The sequence below is a fragment of the Chenopodium album genome, chromosome 18 (assembly GCF_948465745.1).
Source record: "Chenopodium album chromosome 18, dcCheAlbu1.1, whole genome shotgun sequence".
Classification (NCBI taxonomy): Eukaryota; Viridiplantae; Streptophyta; class Magnoliopsida; order Caryophyllales; family Amaranthaceae; genus Chenopodium; species Chenopodium album.
Genome location: NC_137851.1, coordinates 6,540,524 through 6,562,223, shown reverse-complemented (window position 1 = coordinate 6,562,223; position 21,700 = coordinate 6,540,524). Strand labels below are relative to the sequence as shown.

General features: G+C 33.4%; 1 long non-coding RNA gene and 1 pseudogene across 1 annotated transcript; one reads left to right on the top strand and one right to left on the bottom strand.

Annotated features, from left to right (window-relative positions):
• The first annotated feature begins 672 nt into the window (after positions 1 to 672).
• LOC145591335 (uncharacterized) lies at positions 673 to 12,349 on the top strand. Its single transcript, XR_014102295.1, has 6 exons — positions 673 to 712; positions 3,031 to 3,200; positions 4,070 to 4,148; positions 8,144 to 8,290; positions 8,438 to 8,481; positions 11,974 to 12,349. It is a non-coding gene; the product is annotated as an uncharacterized LOC145591335 (long non-coding RNA).
• LOC145591334 (basic leucine zipper 43 pseudogene) lies at positions 4,288 to 7,305 on the bottom strand (annotated as a pseudogene).
• Positions 12,350 to 21,700: the final 9,351 nt, after the last annotated feature.

Below are 21,700 nucleotides of genomic sequence, written 5' to 3'. Positions count from 1 at the left end.
AGACTCACTAAGACTTGCACAAATTTATTACTTTAGCCCTAAAACTCAAATATATGACATATTATATGTTAAAAAGTGTTAAAAATAATAATAAAAATAAAAGTGAGGTGGGTCCCAATCTCAAGTCTTAAGTTGAGTCTTGGAATTTCAAGACTCAACTTGAAACTTGCTTGAGATTTAAGAAGAAAAATGGGAAAAATTTTAAGCATAAGTCTTAAGACTAAAAATAATGATGTCACCCCAAGTTTTAGGGCTAAATTTGCTCTAAGCTACCCTATTTAACATTGCTTTGAAAATTAAATTCCATTTGAATTTTTAAATTTTGGGTTTTCTACTCATATTATGCTATTTAGTTATTTATGAGTAGTTAACAATAGTTAATAATTAATTTAATTGAAATTTTCTAATTATATATGAATATTATGCACTTTTGGAAATTGTATATTCATAATTAATTAAAAATTAATTAGTAAAACGGAGGAAGTAGTTATCTTCTTTTAATATGTGTTAAAAGTATATAATTTAATTCTTAATATAAAACCGTACATCGCACAGGGTTAAATCAGTTGAAATTATTTTTTTTTACCGTTTTTTTAAAGGCAAAGGGACCTTCATTCGAAACTATAAAAGCCGTGAAATAATCGTTTTTGTCTTTTCCCTCCTCCTTAAGAAGCTTCTTTCAGCAAAACATCTGCATTACTCGTTGCAGCAGGTAATCAAATCTCTCTCCTTTTCAAATCATATGATTTGCATTTTTATCCTAGGGTTTCCTTTCAAATAAATCATGAATTTCTGTATACTTGTCCAAAACACATCATGAAATTCAAGAATTTGGTAAAAATTCAGTAAATTTGCATTTCATTGATTTTTGATTACAATTGCACTTTAGCTTAGAGAATCTAGATTTGTTGATGTAGTTTTTAAGAATTTTGATTCTAGTATTTGTATTATACTTGTGCAATTTTGAGTTCATTCAATTTTTTTTTAGCAAACTACTTATTTGTTGATATACTTGTCAATTGTTGCTGATGAATGGAGACTAGTAGTTAAGTAGAATTAGCTAGTGGAGTGAATTTTAATTGGATAATGGCGGTCGGAAAGGCGTTACAGTTCCGGAGTTTTTCTAGGGAATTCTCCTCTCATAAGGAGCATGCTGTAGAAACATGACTGTTACTTTAGGAATGATGGGTGTAACATATAAACAAGTTTAATTTGGGGATACTGAGCGGCGATATTTCTTTGTATGTGAATGCATTGTCTCGAGTTTCTTGACTTGGAGAGGATTGTTTGTTGGAATATTGCTTTGTAAATGGCAATTGAAGGAGCTAATGTATTGATTATGAATGTATCATTTTGAGTCGTGTTGATTAAACTAGGCTGAAATTTTCGTAGCTATTGCTATGTGGTTTTCCTTTCCCCTCATAAGAAGGGTTGTTGGTTTTTTCACACTAGAGTAGATCTTTTAATTTGGCATCAGACTATACAGGGGTTTATTGTATATATTTTACCAATCCTAAACCAAGTAAGCGTTTTCTCACATGACAACATCCTCTACAAAGTATTCTTCCTCTTAGACATCTTTCCAACTCGTTATACCTCTTCAATTTCACACTAGCTTCATATTATCATCTTAGGTGCTGTCCATCTCAGCTCCGTTACCCTCCAAAAACCAAGACCCTGCAGTAGCTTAATCCCCTCAAACTGGGTATATGATTACTTGTTCAGAGTTCTATTGCAACTCCCTATTTCCTCTAAACCCTATTAAGATAGCCTAAGGGTTGTGTAGATGTGTGGGCTTTGCTTTAGGAAAATAAAAATACAATGCCTTCTAGAATGTGTAAGTTGCAACCAATATATAGTTCCATTTGTTATGTACATTCTTATCAAGAATGATTATGTTTTAAGTGAGATAGGTTTGTAGAGAAAATTGGTCACAATGTATTTGCGTAACACAGTTTACATACTATTACTAATATTATGAGAGTAAAAATTAGCAGTCTTTTGCATCGGTGGAAAAGAACTTGTGGTGATGGATTTACTGATAAGTTATGTTGATACTACAAAATAAAGTACACCTAGATTGACTACAATTATATAGCAGTGAATTCATCATCAGCAATTTTAGAAGTATTCTGATGAAGAATTAGATGGCTTAATGCATGGAATTAATGGTTAATGGAAAAATCCATGGGTTATCTATACATTTCTGCTCTTGATTGTTCCTAGAGCCACTTAATGAGTTCATTGCTCTTAGAGTATAACTCCTTACGTTGCCCAATCTCGATTCATCCAAATCTTTCATTGTTGTTCTATATTTCCCTTTTATTTTAACAATCAATATTTCCAGGGAGGTGGATGGGGATATAACTGATGTATCTTATAATCTGTGCCTGATTTGGAGAAGTTTGGTGGTTCTCTATGTTGTGCTTGGTTTCAAAAGAGGGTTCAAGATGCAGAAATATTGTTAGTGAAAGATACTCAACTCTTGAGAGTGATTGCCTTTATCCATGGGGATAGCAGGAGGTTCTGTTATAGTATTGGTATTTTGTTCGAAAAATAATACTACTGTATTGTGGTTGGATTGTGCAGTGTTAAGGCTCTTTTCTTTATGGTTTAATTTAGCCCCAAATAGAGTACTAAACTAATTTTTATTTATTTTTTATTTTTTTATATTTGGATGAAGCAAGGATTGTATGGACATCTATGTTTAGAAAATTTCCAGCTGTATTCTGCACGTGCCAACATGTTTCATATTATAATTCCCCAATATATTTATTTAACTTCAGGACTTCTTACTAGTTACTACTGTGATCTTTTGCAACTTATTCTGCCAGTCTTGTTATAGCTTAGCTTACCCAATCCCAGAGATAAGTTCATTTTTGCATTTCCATATGTATAATGGTACTACCTATTGGGATTTTGGAAAGTAATAAATCTTTTACATTGTAGTTTGACATTTCTTAAATATTGTAAAGATCTTTGTGATGCAAATCCTAAGCTAGATCTAACCAAATTTTGTCAAAATGATAGGAATTCTTGTCACCAAGATGTTCAGCAAGGGAAGAGGACTATCCCTTGTACTTGGAGGTTTCCCTGAACCAAAGCAGCCTTTCTTTTCTCTTCTATGTATCGACGGAGTAAGATTATATTATATTGGACTAATGTGGATCCTAATGCTAGTAAGAGGATCATATTGAAGAGTAAGTTTATTTTAACAATTCCAATGCCAAATTCTTCATTGGATGTTATTTAGTCACCTCATACTACTATAAAATAATTGTATAAGTGTCCTTACGTGCCGTTCTATTCGTTGCTGCTATACCTACTAATTAATGTACTTACAGAATGTGCTGCCTGTGGGTCAAATTTACTAATACAATCAGATGTCTACTTCAGTATTTGCTAACCTTTTCCATGTTTAGTACATTAATTCAATTCTTAATAACTCTTTTGTACTTCTCGTAATGCTTAACATTATGAAAAGTCAAGGGGGACAAACACAAGGAACAGAGAGGGAGTTACAATTTATGGTCAAAGATTAAACTTGTATTCTAAAAAATTATGCAAGATGTTTATTTTAATTATCAATAGTAGCTAGAATTTTTAAGAAAAGTTAATTGTCTATAAATTTTGTTCATCTACCCATGTACTCCATACTAGTTTAAATTATGTTACTGATAGTTTATTAGTCTTTATAAACTATTAGCTTGGTATCCGGTATCCCTTTTATTTATACTAAACAATAAAAGGGGTTATACTAAACTCTGAATTGATGGCTCTTGATGTAATAAAAAAAAAAAAGGAAAGTTACCAATAACAATTTCTAAAATTTTGAGCAATTTTTATCCATTTATGTAAGTACCTCTTCCATTCTTTTTTTATTTTTTAAATTTTTGGTTAGTTTTCTTCCCTGGCTGAGGATCAGGAACCCCACCACCAAGTTGCCAGTATCTGTTTAACTATTACTTACATGCACACAGTACCTATCATGCGACTATTCTTGCATCAGATTTAGACACCTGATATGATGAACCCTCATATTTTATTTTTTAAAAAAAACAATTTTCAGGCTATTTCCTATGTTTGCTGCAGATGGGGACTGATTGTGATCAAAATTTAAGGATCATGGTTCTGACGGGAAGATTTGGGTCAGTAACTTCATAACTTGAGGCTATGGTTGAATGACATTCTTGAATCTTCATAAATAATTTTATGGCATGTCTGCATGATTACATTTTTGTAGTGTGGTGTCACTGGTTAGATGTGTATTAAGCTTGTCTGAATGCATTTGTGAAACTCTGATTTTATTGAAGAAGTCTGAAAAGAAGCAAATAACATGTAGCATCTCATTATATGTATGATAGTGGCAGGAATTCTCTAGATGTATTCTTGCCTGCACTAGTTTTCCTCGAATAGGACACTGCTTAAAAAGAGGCAGAGACAATGACTAATTGACCTAACCCCATGAAGAGGTAGAAACGGATACAAAAAGGTAAAATCATAGTCATCCTAGAGGTAGTGAACCCATGGAACTTTAGGTCTAGTTTGGTGACTCATCTTCAAGGTAGGCTTCATTAGCAACCTCCTCTAAATCTCTTAGAGCGGAGTAAGGGCTACTGAGCTGCATGTCAGTAATCATCTGACGAAGTCCAGAAGCTTCTTCTTTAAGTTGAACATTCTCTTGAAGAACGCGGTCGTGGGACTCTGTAGCATGGTTCAGCTTGTCAATGAGCTGGTGATTCTCATTTCTGAGCCAAACAACCTGGGACCAGAGCTCATCCAGGTGTCTCTGCTTGCGCATACGTGATCGACGTGCGGATTCTCTGTTGGATATCATCCTTCTTTGCTTCCTCTCATTAATAATACTTAACTGTTGCTCATCAGCTTCATCTGATGTTGAATTATTGCTAAAACATGATGGAAGTGGATTGAGTTCATGAAGCTGTGGACCAATCTGGATATTGTATAATAGGTTGGTGTATTTGTTGATCTGATATGGAGATATATCATTCTGCGCCATACCGGAAAAGTTGGGGTATGAGCTTTGGCTTGAAGGATATAGATATTGAAGACCTGCAACCTCATTAGACTGCATGGTGATAGGTTTAAGCTAGAAAACTTGAAATAGTTGAAAGGAATGTAAAGTGTAGCTGAATGGAAATTGATTATAAAAAAGAAATGGGTTTTGAGAGGGAAAACCAATGAAAATATGAGACGGGAATGGAAGTGGGTAGCCAGGTCTTATATAGGATGGTAAAGATAGTAGTGGACATAAGTAGTAAAGTTATTTGAGAGAAATTATGTGGATTATGTCTGTGAATTTGTAGTATTTCTTCAAGTATTTACAGCCAGTAAGCATTAATCCTTCAAATTTCTTCAATGGATCATATAGGCACGCGTTATGTGACATATTTACCCCGTGCAGTTGCAGACATACATTGACAGATTAGAGTTTTTTTTAATGATTTTCATGTGAAAAAAAAAGTCTGCTTACATAAGAGAGAGAGAGAGAGAGAGAGAGAGAGAGAGAGAGCTCACTTATTTGGGGACATTATTATATTTGTGATGAATTTGAATGGATAATGAAAGAAAGGAACCAAATGGGGTCATGGAGTCAATTTTTAGAAGGTGGACTTCTGATACCAATGAAAGCTGATCTAGATGGTTTTTGGATCTCATAACTCTTTGAGTTTTCTGTAGAGTATGACGTATTTGAAGAAGAGGAGTAAGGTTAATAATAATATTAGGAAGCTTCTTTTTCTTCACTATGTATATTTAAAGGACTTAATGAGTCAGCCACTCACAAGTTGTTGACAAATCTTCATATAATATAATCCTATTTTGGCTTTAACTTATTTCATTAAAGAACATCATCTGTAGGCATGTATCATTATGTGCAAATATTGTGCGATAGGATGCTTTAGTCATTTTACTTAAAATAGAACAATGCATACCACAATAGGAAGGGTGCCCCATACTTCATTTTGCTGCAACATGCAGCCTGCAAGTTATTTAGTTATGCTGCTATAAATTTATCTGGCGACTTTTATATTGATTGTCATAGAAGGTCTCCTGTGTTCAAATCAAGAACACCGTATCGTCATGTAGATAGCTAGATGCAAAGATATGTATAAGGTACATTACAGGTTTACAACTATTATAAATTATTGTTACTGTACATGTTAATGGCTTTGAAAAACTGTTTATTAGCTCATGCAATAAAATTTCCAGTTCTGTGCTGTGTATGCTAGTTGCTTAATAAAGACAATGCTGACAGTGGTAGGTAGTGTCATCTCCATATCGTGGCTTTATTTTGCATTTCATAGATGGAGGGGTTGGTGAAATTTTTGCTACAATATTACTACAGGAAAACCCAAGTTAGTGCAAACTTTTTGGCTATTCGCACCCCTGCTAACAATGGTTTAGATTTACGATGGTACATTTTTGAATTAGTTTAACAAATTGAGTTGGATTCCTGTACCAGTTCTGTGTACCGAATATGAATTAGGTAACATTGTCCTGAATTGGTTAATGATTATTTTGACTTTTCAGGCAGCAAGTTTTTAGTGCATATATTCCATATATATTTTTTCATGAGACTTCCTGTTAAACTCCTTGGTTTTGTTGGATATTGAGGGGAATGGAATATGTTATCGTAGATAAGCTTGCTTTATTTGGTCAGAGTGGACATTGTCAAAACTGTTTGTACCTCAGGCCCTTGAATTTCAAAATCATTTCATGATAAACTTGGATTAATTGACAAAGTGCACATTGGATTGCAAATCATTGTTATGACTAAGTTGAATTAGTATTTAATGACCTTCTTAACCAATCAGGTTGCACTTGAATTATGATCAAGTTGATTTGCACTTTTAATCTTCGAGTTAGTTTTGCAGGTTTAGACAGGGTCACATGGACAAGTAGTATTTGTCGCAACCATATATCGGAATTGAGGTTGATAAAAATCTTTGTTCATAACATGGTGGGAAGGGACTGGCAGTTGTGGATGTGCTTTTAGAAAAAAAAAAAAAAAAAAAAAGACCTCCACTATGAAATTGTGACCTGAAGTAGAATCCTATGGAGGTGAGTCTTTCTCTACTTTAGGTTGGCCCAGATTAAGTGCACTGTATTTTCAACAAGATAATTAAGACAGATGTGGACTAAACTTTCTTTTGTTGTCTTCTTGTGTTTTCTTTGATCATCCCTCCTTATTCAAAGTTTTTGTAGATTTAAATTTTTTATAATTATATCTATTTTCAAATTCTAGTAACATTTCCACATTCCACCTGTGCGTTCTGTTATTGAATACTTATAGAAAATACTTGTGTATCTATGTTCGTCTGTCCAATGCACTTCTTGCCCACATAGTACTTAGCTTTTACATGTTAGTTGCTCCATCACCTGGACTTATTATTATTTTTTTTTTTTAAAGAAACTGACCCCCCTAATGGTCAAAATCTTTCCAGTTCACATTGTTGCTCCAATTATACAGTAACTTCTTCAGGTTTTACTTCTGCATAATTTATTCGGGGACTCGGGTTGCCATTTCACCTTGAAAAAAAGATCTGTAAATGCTTTTTGTTCCTTGAAACTTGAATTAGTTTTTCCTGCCAAGGTTTACTTTTGGATGAATGGAAAAATAGTTAGACTCAAACCTGCTCATGCATTTGTACTTCATATTTTTAATGGATGGATTTGACATTTGGTAAATTAGCCTGTTCATCATACTGACATGTATATGGATTGGTGATCTGCTGACTTCAGTGTGCGCATACAAAATGTTCTGTGCTAATTGTTTTATATAACAGCATTGTTGGGGTCATAAGGAGACATACCCTCACAACTCAGTTAACATGTTTTGAGTGATAGACCAACAACTTAGTTGCTCAGACTCAAGGACAAAGATCGGTTGGGTGTGGATTTGAGTACAGCACCTTGCTATCTATGAGGCATATTCTTATCTAATCTACATGAACTTCTAAATATAATATGTATCTTTGTTTCATGCTTTGGGTTAAAATGTATAATCCAGTTATTAGCACTATTAAATTCATAAGCAACCTCCAATATATTTCATGTATTAGGCTACAGCCTACACTCTACAGGTACCTCTAGATCTCTTATTTTCGTCGTTTTCCTGCAGGCCAAACAGAATTGGCTCTCAAATCACTCATGAGATCACAATATGGTTTGAGAAATCAAAATTTTCAGCAAGTAATCATGATATGCTTTTTTTCCCCCCTCGAGTTATCTGAATATGCTATGGAGCACGGCCAACAGCGTCCTCCAGGTATGCTGGTCATTGAACATTTGAAAGTATAATCACGCATTTGCTGAGCCTTATATGGTGTAGGCCTCAAACTTTTTATTTTATATAAATATATATTTTTATTTTAATTTGTGATTATGCTTTTTGATAAGGCTCTCCATTCTACAGGAGCAAAAGGGGAAGACAAGAAATCTATTTGGCCTGATCACCAGGTAATCTCTGGAGATTTCCCTGTTATTCTTTTGACAGCACTATGAATGATAATTTGTTACTGTGTCTGTAAGGATAGCAAAGTTTTACCTTTTTCAACCCTTTTTTTTTTTTTTTTTTTTTTTTTTTTTTTTTTTTTTTTTTTCTAAATGTTTATAATTACACTAGATTGAAAGACTTTTTTTGGTTGAAAATTCATTTTCTTTTCCTTCTTGAGAATACCTCCTTTGAGTTGTACGTGAATCTGCAAGATTTTGGTGAAACTGACTGAAAAGGCCAACATGATTAGGAACTTCTGGGATGCAAAGGACAAATGCCCTTGTCCTTCCTCTTGTTTTGGCCTATTTTTTTTTATATTAAAAAAATGTTCAAAAATTGGGGTGTGGTTTTTCGGAGAGATTTTTTCAATTGGAAATTCGACTCACTCACAAGAATTAGAATTTGTTTGATTAAGGCTTCCCATTAATTGCAATTTGTTAATGGTATCGACCCACCTAAGTTTAATGCTTAGGAAATTTCTTTTTAATTTTTTTTTAAAAAAAAAAAACCACCTATCACCTTTTTTACCCCCTTGTTTTTCCATCAATACACTTTCTTACCTTTAGATACACACTCTTTCCCTTCATATACTCTACTTGCTAGTTTGCAAAGGCCACCAACAACTACCCTTGTAAACATGATCGACATAAAAGGGGTTCAAACTGGTCCTTAGCCTAAAGCACGATAAAATAGTCAAAATCTTTTTTCCCAAAAAGGCTAGACTAGAGTTGAAGAATCCAGTACATGGGCCAAACTAAATATGGTTCAAACTAGTTCTTAGCCTAAATTGAATTAGGGATTTGGGCTAAATCAGTAGATTTATAAGGAAAAAAAAAAAAATGATAGGGCTATTTTCTTGGTCTAGTAATTAATTTCTGACACGAGGAGAAGTGCTCAATCTCATTGCATATTTGCATCATGAGTTTTTTGCTTCTTCCGTTTCGGTGTAATTGTAGTTTTTACTTGTTATGATAACAATGCAAAAGCAAATTCGGATGATTAGGGAAAAGATTAAATTTCATCAGCCTTCTTGTTGCTTCATCCAGTAGACTTGATCAAATCTACTTTGGTTGGGGTCAAGGTCTAAGATAAACAAGATTTAATCCAATAGTTTATTTAAGAGTTTTTTTTTCCCACTCCAAATTCACTTATGTTGAGTTGTTGACTATGTTATTGGCAATTGTGACTTGTGGTTGTATTAAGAGTAGAAGAATAAGGCGAGTTAGGTGGAGTCTCATTCTGTAGTGATGTATTTTGGAGGAGTAATTGTGGGAAATAGTAACAACAGTTGAGTAGAGTAAGGATCGAGGATCAAGAAGAGTCAAGTAGCGTCTGAAGAAAAGAGAGTTAGAAAGAAAGGTGGTAACTTGGTGGCAAATTCTATTATTATATTAGATACATTTTACAAAACCTAAACTTAGTGGCAAATTCTATTATTATAGTAGATACATTTTACAAAACCTAAATTTAGGGAAATTATCCATAACTAATAAACAACTTTATACTGTATTTGGGGTCATTTCTTAATACATTAATATATCTTGAGAATATAGGTAAATGCTTGGGTATTGATTGTTTCAATGGACTAATATCTTGTTTAATAGAGAAGAAAATCAATGTATATGGTGTTTGGACATCTTACACCAAATAGTAAAGCAAGAGAATGATATACTTTAGTAAATTTCATACTTATGGACAGATTAAGTTTGTCTTATAAGGCTGTTTTTTTTTTCTTCTTTTTCCAAATTGCGTCAAGCAATCTCTCAAATGCAAAATGCAATGATTGAAGTAAGCACCAATTTAATACTCCCTAAGTAAGTGGGCTCGTCTTATCTAAGTTTCTTTTCTTCACCCAAAAAAAAATAATTATTAAATATAAAATTAAAAATAATTCTCATAAATCATACTCCGTAATATTTCCACTCTCTCCACAATTTTTTCACAAAGTACCAAAAACAATGATGGGGACAATTTCTGAATTGAAGCGACTGACATTTTACCAATAAGAGGCAGTGCCCCTAATTTAACGGGTGAAGTTCTTGCATGGAGGGGTACCCTATTTTTCTTACTTTGTCTGTTTTAGGCTTCTAGGCATTGGTCTTTTTTGTGTACTAGTGTACCTACCTATTAACGCAAGCACTAGAAAGTTAAAGTAACAAAAATCCCACTTTGCATTAAATTTTTTTAAAAAGAGTCGACAGTATGAGTTGGGTTAAATTTGTGGCCTCTTTGAACTCTTCTTCTTGAATTAAAAAGCATGATTTAAAAGGACTGAAAAATCAACCATAATCTCTTTAGGTTATAAATTGCACTTGAGAGAGCGTGTGTTCGAGTAGGCGTGTGCATTACAGGCGTCAACTTTAAAAGTTGTCCAACGCATTATGTTGCAGCTTTGGGCCAATACACAATTAGAAAACATGCCAGTTGATACACTTATTTTATATATATGGATAAAAAAAAACACCTTATTATGAATTGAGGTCGGTCTAAATTAAAACTATATCGACCTCAACAATGTTTAATCCTAACAAATTGGGCACATGGGCATCAATCTGTCTCTAGTTTTGATTGTGAAACTAGATTGATCCTTTCTCCCCTACTAAATACGAAGTAGGTAATTGCTTTCTCCATCTTAATTTATTTGTTTCCATCTAAGACATCTGAAGTAGAAAAACAAGACAAGTAATATGAAACAGATGGAGTAAGAAGAAAATGGGGGTGCACAATAGCTACGACCCACAGGGACCTTGCTAATGAGCGCTCAAGGGTGTGGGGTGCACCACCTGCTCACTTGTATTATAAGGCCTGTCACTTCAACCAAAAATGCTCAACTAAGAAATAGAAAAAAAAAAAAATGAAAAAAAAACTCTTGGTGGTACCATTCTTTGTACAATTTGTGCACCCCATTTAGGTTACCTTAATTTCTGTTTTTCTTTACATCAAATTGCAGCCGAACTTAATTATACTGTATGTCTATATGGAATACGGAGTACTATATTTTACTTTGGTTGTTTTTCTTTTATGATAAAAGTTTATCTTTCTCACTACTAGTAGTAAAATTTGGGACTCAGGCCATATGATAAAAATTAAAAAGGGTTTGATTGTTACCTGAGGGCAGGAGCAGCAGGCAGCAGTGACATACCCGAGCATTTTGTACAAAGTATTGGGTGTAACGGTGATACAGTAATTATTAAACATAGCGGAGAAAATTGGGATGTTGTATCATTGATCAGCTATGCCATTATATGATTATAGGGATAAACCTATGGTTAAATCAACAATGTCTTGCTATATAACAGCCCATTGAAGGCTTGAACGCTATCATATTTGCTCGTTTGTCCTGACTTTTACTAATGCTCCGTTGCTGTTGGACTAAAATCATCTCAATGTATGTAACCATGAAATTGTAAGCTATCCGTGAATCCGTGATATGTTTTTTTAAAAAAATTTTGTAGGTACATACGAGTTCTGAGCATGACCCATCTATCTTATGAATTTCAGTTCCAAGGACAGGAAGGTAAGGTAAACTCCCTACAAGCGCTAGAAGGTTGCAAAAGAAGATGGATGTCATGAAAAGGCGAAAGCAACAAGTAAATCATAATTTAACCATTGAATTAAAACAATATATTAGAAAACTGTTACTAATAACTTTTTAAATGGATGGAAAATAGTGGAATCAGTTCAATAGATATAGATATATGACAACAATCATGAAGTTTAATGATGCTTTATTCACTTAAAAAATTATTTGATTTGTATGTCAAATTCCGTGCTCTTGCGTACTTTGAAGATATTTGATATCTAATCCACTACTAAATGATGTAGACATCAAGGTGTTTGATTTTTAATTAATGTAATTATTATTTGATAGATATGCCTTTTCCCTGTTTATTTAGTGAGATGACACAGGTTAATACATATACTATTATTTATTTTAAACTTTACTCCCTCCGTCCCTTTATTACATGTCTATTTCTTATTTTGCACGGGAATTAAGAAAGTTAAAGATTCCTCAAAACTAATAATTGAGAGTATAAATATGCATGTGGGGTTAGAGAGAGATAAAGAGAAAGAAAAAGTGGTTGGGAATTAGGAGAGAGAAAGGATTGGGAATTGATGTTAAAGTAAAAAAAAGAAAAAGGAAAAGGATGACAAATCATAAAAAAAAAAAGAATAATATTATAGAAAAGTACAACCTATAAATAGAAACAGGTAATTAATTTTGATCACCCTAAAAAGGAATATAGGCATGTAATAAAGGGACGGGAGGAGTACTGTTTTTAGGAAAGTATTTTAGTACAATAATTTTGGCACATCATTATTTCAACAGACAAACAGGCATCTTAATCAACAATACTTTGTATAAATTAATTTTATGATTTGTTACTATCATCTTTTTCTTTTCTTTTCTTTTTTTTTTTTTTTTTTTTTCCATGATTGCTGAAAGTTTTTTTTTTAAGCAACTGTTCTTGCATAGTATATTTTTCTTGTTATTGGAAGATCATTTTTCTCGGTAAGACAGTCTAGTGGACAACGGGTCACTCTTCATCATGGGTTCGGATTTATCCGGTCTTGATCTAATCTGATCATATTCGGGTGTTCAATAATTCGATTAAATATGCATTTCAGGTCGGATCAATTAAGGTTATATCATATAGTAACAAAATTTATTAAGGACTTGTTCTCTTCACTTTTTAAAAATAAGTTTCATATCTAATAAGTTTAAATAAGTTACAATAAGATCCAATAAGCTTAATAAGGCCTAATAAGTTAAATAAGGTCTAATAAGTTCTAACTAATCAAGTATAATAATAAGGTCCAATCAGTTTTAATAAGGTCTAAAAAATTCTAATAAATTAAACCAGGGTTAGTAAGATCAAATAAGTTCAGGTCCAATAAGGTGAAGAAAACACACCCTTACTATTGTCACATTTTCGAGTTTGCCAAGTTATAATTAGGTTATATAGTGTATAGTAGATACTCGGATACATTTTAATTTTGTCAAGTCTACCAACAAACATCTTAATCACTAATGCTATGTATGCTAAGTAGTGATAATTGTTTTGATCGGTTATTGTCACCTTTTTTTTTATTACTTTTTTTAATTTTTCTACTATGATTGCTAGTAGATTGAAACGTGTGAGGTGTTAAGTCTGTTAATTATGAGAAATTGTGAACCATGTATCCGCATAATTCCGGAGAAATGGTGTCTTTGTCAAAACAGGTTTCATTTGGTTTTAGGTCTGACTTCATTTCTTTGGTGGACATTGATTAGTGTTGTCTTAAGTTCGTTTATGTCTTAATCACTAATTAATTAATTATTAATTTGATTGGCTTCATAGTATTAAATTTCAAGCGAATGAAAGGTACTAATTGCGGTCAATTAACGTTGGTGGGGAGGGTTTTAACTGGTTTTCTTCTTCCAATAATACATGCTTAAGTACTAATTACGGTTTTAATTAACGCCATAAGCTTAGCATTCTGAGTGTCTTATTTAATTCAGCTAAGAAGTCATCATTTGGTTGATACTCCCTAGTCCCTACACTCTTATTGGTAGAATGGTAGTCACATACGAGTATTGAATTTAAATATATTCGAGCTGTGTCCAGTTAATTCCCCAATTTATTTGGGGGTATAATCGTCTTTTTAAGTATCAGTAGAAGGGTATATGCGTCTTTTTATATACTAGTTGAGGGGTACATGTGTAATTTCCTCACAAACAGTAAATGCAAGTTGCAAACAATAGATGGATAGCTCACCAAAAGTACTGAATAAATGATCACACTTTTCAATATATTTACAAAAATGCTACCAGATTAACAAAAATTCGTTTATCTGGCAGATAAACTTGTATTTGCCGAACATATTCAACCCAAAATTTTAATTGAATATAAGATATAAAATATTACTCCCTCCGTCCCTAAATTAGATTCCTACTTCTAGCATTTATTTCTCATATAATTGGTAGAGGGATAATCGGTCGTTGGACAATCACCCTAAAGCCAAACAATATTTCTACCTAAAACAAGTCTAGGGTAAGTAAAGGATCGTATCCACAGGGAATGGGTCAAAAACACCAAGAGTATGAAACGGTTGTAAGCTAGTTCGGTCACAAATTTGGGGGTTTTGATTAAATAACTACTATGGAGACAAACACTAGGGGGAAATGGGAACAGACACCAACCAAAACCACGGATCAAAACAATAGGCGAGCATGAACACAAATTGGGTGATAGAAAGAGCACTCAACATTGCCTTCTTTCGAAATTACAACACTAAGCATTCCTAAACCAAACTCAACTAACAAGATAGGCCAACCAAATCTTAACGATGAGAAGTAGACTACTAACTCGGATTTGTCTTTCAATCGGTCCAAGAAAGCATTAAGGCACAAGTAATCGGGATTTCTCACCTAATTATTGCAACTAAAACTACTACTTCATCCAAACAAGGAACCATAATCAAGAGGAATTTAGCATAATCATATAAGAAAAGGTTCAGCACTAGACTCCATCTCTCAATGCAAGCATAAAAGTGAATACATGAGCAATAAGTGGCCATCCAATTACACATGCAATTAACCAATCCTTTAACAATCAATCATCAACCCAAAATGAACATGCAAGCACAAACATCAATCAACCCATGGCTTTGTTGGGTCTTCACCCAACCCCTAGCTAATTAACTACTCACTAAACATGGTGAAGAACATCATAACAAGTTGAGAAAAGTAGGGAGAGCAAGTAGATTGAACATGCAACAACAATTAAGCAAGATTAAGGGAGAAATTAGCAATTCAAAGTAAATAAAAGCAGAAATAAAGAACAAGAGATAGAGGAAAGAGATTACTAATGAAGCTTCAAAGTTGAGAAAGTGTTGAATTTAAGAGAATAAACTTCAATTAATCTACTACAATGATTGAGTTTGAGAACATCTAAGCTAATTAATGAGAGTTCTAAGAGATTAAGGGCCTAAGAAGACTAAAGGGAAGAAGGTCTGTACAAATGAGCCCCCAAAAACTATTTATAACCCCAATTACATAGTAAACTCTGCAATAGAAAGCTCGCAGGACCTATCGAGCGCGACCTCTCCAAGACCTGGAGAGGCCGCTCCAAACTAGGAGAAATTGGGGCAGAATGTTCCGTAGCAGGGTGGAGAGGGCTCTCCAAAAAGGTGGAGAGGCCGCGAACCTATGTTGGAGAGGCCTCTCCGCATTTCTTCTTTCAAATCTGCCAAGGGAGGTAGGAAGTTCAACATTGAGGTTGAGAGGGCTCTCCAAATAGGTGGAGAGGCCGCGACCTATGTTGGAGAGGTCTCTCCCCACAAAATTCCTACATTCTGCCAAGGAGACAACAACTACAGCAGCGAGGTGGAGAGGCCTTTCCACTGACCTGGAGAGGCCTTTCCACTGACCTGGAGAGGCCGCGCCTTAGGAAAGGCCTCTCCACTGCAACTCTTTCCTTTTTCTTGACTTGGCTCCCTTGCCTTGGCTTCTTTTCACTATCTTCTTGCTTTCAACCTTGGTTCATCATTCATAGGCTTCAATTGGTCGTCTTTAGGCCTAAAAACTCAACAAAAAACACTAACAACCCGTGAATCATAGGATACACAAAAATTGCATAAAAATAGAGTGAATAATGAACTAAGACATCAATTTCTCACATATTCTACGTTAAAAATCACTCTATAATCATACAAAATAGCATGTTATCAATAATAGAGAGAAATAGAAATGTAATTTAGGGATGGAAAGAGTACTATTTTGAAAATGTATGCGAAATTAGAGAGAGAAACTTAATCCCAACATTCAATATGTTTACTATGTCACATACAAAGTAGCACTTATTATTATGATCTTATGTTACTATGATTTGAGTGATGTTGAGAGTAATAAGTATTTGAACATAATAAATACGAATTAATTCACATATAATGTAGGACTTAAGAATACTATAATGTAATAAACTAATAATTGATATGTTTGAGACAATGAAGTTGTTGTTTGTTAATTTGTTATAGTATAGTGGATGAACGCATTGTAATATAATTACACCATTTTAATTTTTAGTAGATGAGTAAATAAACTATTTAAAACCCTACTTACTCTTATTATATGTATTTACATTTACAAAATTAGAGAGGACGAATAAGAAGCCGACAACGGTTATGCAAGGATGATTTGGGTGTGACATTAGAAAATACAAATTATTGACACGAAGTTGAGTCGTACCATAAAAATGCGTGCTCACTTTACGGCACCTTCATTTAACAAGACATCAAGCTTTTATCGAGGTGGGGTGTTCTGTCGACTTATGCTTCTCAACCCTCTTAGCTCATGAGCTAAGCTTAGATATTCATCAAATTACTCACTTTCATTGCAAAATACTTGTCACGTTGTGATAGATTATAGGATCAACTTCTAATCTTTAATTTTCCGCTTAAGTTTTGATTGAACTGGTCATTTGATATAGTATTAGATTCGGTATGATAAGAGCAGGTTTTAATCTTATTGACCTCATATTTTCAAGGCGGAATACTCCATGTCTATATATATAGTGTTGGGTGTGAGGATACTCATGCTACATGCTTCAAGCCTTTCGGGCTCTCATCTTGGAATTCTAAATCATTTTGCTAAGTTTAGTTGAGTTGATCCTTTGGCAAATTGTTGTTAATTAAAAACAATAAGAGTGAAAATCAAAGAGGTGAAAAAAAATCTTTAATCTCGATATGGAATCTATGTGAAGAAAAATTATTACTATAAAAAAAGATGTGACTAGTGAATTGAGACAATCCAAAAGTGAAAACAAGACCAAGTAAAATTGAAAGAAAAGTTAAAAGAAAATCCAATATGGTTGGCTACTTAACATTCAAGGATAAGAAGAAATGGTAAAATGACCACATTTTATTCATAAACTAAAGAAAATCAAAATAGGAAACACAGAGGTAAAAGAAAAGACCGTGTGTATTCACTAAAGTCAAAATGATAGGCATTATACTTTCTAATTGTAATACTACTTGGTACAAGAAAAAAGAATCACCAACCATTTTAGGCATATCCATAAAGATTATAGATTAGGGTTCTTTTTTTCTTTTACAAATTTGATGTGTTTAATGCATAGCAAAAATATGATTATTGATGTTTCTCTCAATCTCGGCAATAGATTCTTGTCTCCAAAAAAAAAAAAAAAAAAAAAAAAAAAAAAAAAAAAAAAGGCAATTGATTCTTGTCAGCCTATGAAATCAACTCAAATTTCTCATCTTCTTGTTCGATAAGAAAAGAATATCAGGCTGCCTAGCCTAATTAAGCCACATTCCAAACAATCTTCACCTAATAATACATCTAACATAGGAAAAAGAAAAAGGAAAATTATTCATAGACCAATTGTTATTTTTAGAATTTCTCGTACTAACAAAGTAAGATTATTAAGGATTAGACCAAATCAAATGGTGTAGACAATGTTTTGACTCCACTAATTATTTTTGTCATCTTTCCTTTTATTATTCAAACAAGTTTTCCAATCGCTTTTTAGTCCATGTATCTTTTTTACATACTCAAATAATTACCTCACTAACACGAATACACGATGAACAATTATATGTGATACTTATATTAGAATAGGAATTGGGAGAATAAAGCATTTGAAACTAAGGACCTGTTCACTCTAACTTAATTCAGTTCAGTTTAGCTCCAATCAGTTCAGTTCAGTTCGGCACCTAATTTTCTTCTCTCATAAAATATTCATTTCAGCTCAGCTCAGTTCAATTCAGTTCAGTTCAACTCCAATCAGTTCAGTAAATATAAACAGACCCTAAGATAATATATTGTTGAGATTTTTTTTTTTTTTAGCGTTTGGAGAGTTACAAGGGCAAGTGATGAGAATCGATCCCAACATCTCCTGAGATCGGGAGGGAAGCTCAAACTACTTTAGCTATCTCTCACTCTCAAATAATGTTGAGATCGATCTAATGTGATTAATGTTAAAATGCTCCAAGTCAAATGATCGAGTTGCACATTGTTTTCAAAGAACAAAATTTGTTTCTATATCTTCTCTAATTGTAATGACTTTAAAAATATAAATTCAATGTACCTTATATGGAAGGGATATTAATTCTAAATTTTCAAAAGTCTCTAACTAATAGCTTGACCATTGAAGCTAAAAAATACAATTAGATTGGCCAAGCAAAGGTTGGTTGAGATAAAGTTTCCAATATATTTGGATATTAAAATAATATAGTTAATAAAGCAAATGGAGAAAGTCAAGCTTAATTAAATAGCAAGCTACGAGTAGTAGCTAATTATTGGGACACGAAATAACTACAAAGTGGATTAGCTTAAAATCATATGTGACATGACAAGCTAATTTAACTATTAGATTACTATTGAAGATGGTATGAGGGATTAAGGAGAAATTAACCCAGAGATTTCCATATGTTTTTATATGCTCAAGAACCTCGGCCACACTACAAATTTAGATCAAGAGAAACTAGTAATTTGTACCAAAACTAGCTTTCCAAAACGCCTTTCATTCTTGAGTGTCCAATCTTGATTATTTTTATTCCTAAACTTCCCTATTATGTAAGAAAACTAATACTATAAAATTTCCTTCAACATACACTAACTAATAATTATACACTAACTAGTATTACAAAAATACAATTGAAATCGAGTATTTTGCTCAATTCTAGTTCTAATTGAAGGCAGTCAAAGGCAAAGAAAATGACATACTACCTTCATTTCATATTTTTTGTAACTTTAAGGGTATTATTTATGAGGTATAAAATATTTTAAAGTTGTAAAAAATATGAAACGGAGGTAGAATATGTTACTATTTACCTTAAGTGCAAGCATGCGTGTGTTTTGCTCGTGAAATTGCATAGTGAAAGTTGCCTTGGCAATCAAGTAGACTAGTATAGTGGCCCAATAGAGCTGTATTGTTTCTATGAGATCCAATTTATATTGAATACGACTATACAAGTATGTACCAATTGAGATTAATTGAACCAAATATAATTGCAAACTCAATTGCTCAATTCAATACAATTTTAACCAAAACGACGAGTAATTTTTTTTTTTTTTTTTTTTGAAAGAACGAGTAATTATACTAGTGTGTCATTTCCAAGAGGAATCAAACTTCGTACATCCCACAGTTGTATTACTTCCTCTCTCTAATGGTTAAATTATCAACTATTAAAGAAGTGTGGTTCTAAATTGAGCTAAAGGATGGGTTTGTGGTTTGGTGGCTGTGGTGTGATGGTAATCGAAGAGGTGTTTGCAAATTGCGACTGCACCAGTGGTGGTGAAGCCAGCGACGTAGTGAAATTCATTTAAATATTTGTTCTTTTATAGAGGTGGTTGCGGCAGTTTATTTGGGATCGGATATAGTGGTGACAGCCACAGGTGGTGTTACGTGGTATTAGTATCAAACAATCGCAGCCTGTGATTGCTATGGACTACGGCTGTCTTAGAGTGGAAATAGCGATGGACGTGCAGTAGCTATGGTGGTGCTGAGTTGCTAACACTGCTGAGGGATTGAATATAACAAGTCTTGCAGAAGTTCCTATTAAAGATAATTAGATAAATGTGGCCAAATCTCACTAAAAACAAGAAAGAAAACGTCCAAAAAATTATATCAAAATCCTAGAGATGTTAATATAGCCTACACTTGCATAGACAAGATGCGACACTGTATACAGATTTGCTCCCTACAAATATCATTCCTAAATCTCATGCTTAAAGAAGATATCTACGATTTAACGTCATAAATATTATGCTATGAATTTTTTCCATGGGTCCCAAAAATCATCCCAATCAATAAATCAACAATCTTGACACTTTTTTTTTTTTGTTTTGAGGAAATCTTGACACTAAACAATCTATATCATTATGTCGATAAATAATGTAACTATTATTTCCAAAAGATGGCCAAGTGATGAGGAAAAAATAAATCAAATATCAAACAAATTAATGTTGAGACTATTTTAAAACTTTCATTAGAAGAAAGTGTTACAATTAATATGGGATAGAGTAAGTAAATAAAGTAAAATAAGGACGTAATATTCAATGAACGGACTAGTATTAATTTTCCACTCAAAAAAAAAAAAGGTCTTAATATTATTCCCTGTGAACAAAGGGTAATAAACTCCAAGGCATTTTTTAAAATTTCATTAAAATTGTACTAAATTAGAGCCAAGTCAGTCAACACAAACCCAGACATCCAGACTTCAATGAGTAAGATGCTAAAGCCCAGTCCAGGCCCAAGCCCAAGCCCAAACATTAAAGTCAAGCACCTTCTACTTGTAACATCTCATGTACAAGTACTTTATTTGCAATGGTTTTGGTTCCCTATAACCTTGCTCAAAGAATCAATTCTGAGAAATTTAACTCCATTCTACTCCGTACTCTATAATATGTCATTGTTGTTCATTCTATCCTTTGCGCTACAACACATACATATATCACTAATTCCCCATGCATACAGGAATCGACTTCCTCCTATTTATTCCCGAGCTAGTCAAATTCCTCAGTTGCATGCTGCCTCAGCTATGTACCAAGCAAAGCACTCAACAGAAAAATAAAGTAATTCGTATTCATTTAAAGGGGATATCTCATGATAAGCTGTACTAACCTTATCAACTAGATTAAAATTGTTTTGTAAAACTTGCTATCCTAGAGTCTAGACAGTCATACCAGTGATATTAAAATTTTCCTAGACCCCGATTTTTAAAAATCCTGCTGCATGAGACTGACACTCTTTACATGATGTTAAACTTGGATGGTTAAGAAAGAGAGCAACCTCTCCCAAGATCAACAGCAAGATCTAAACTGGAAGCCACGACATAATGCTTATGGCTTAAGTTCAACTAGTATAACCTGCCTATAAGGTTGTCATCTAAAGTTTTGGCAAACACATACATGCTGTATCCTCTGATCTGCAAGACATCAGTTATTCTCTCTGATATATACTCACGTTATCTGTCACTGCCTATGTTTTCCTCTAAAGATATAATTATGCCACCAGCTGTTTCTTTACTAGCCATAAACTCTATGTCCAGTAGATTGATCTCTTGAGCACAATACTCAATTTATTCTAACTATACAGCCAAGGTGAAAATTTTAAAAGCTACAGCTCTATTCCTCATCTAACTGCTGTGATTCAGATCCTGACTTAGCCATTCCAATTT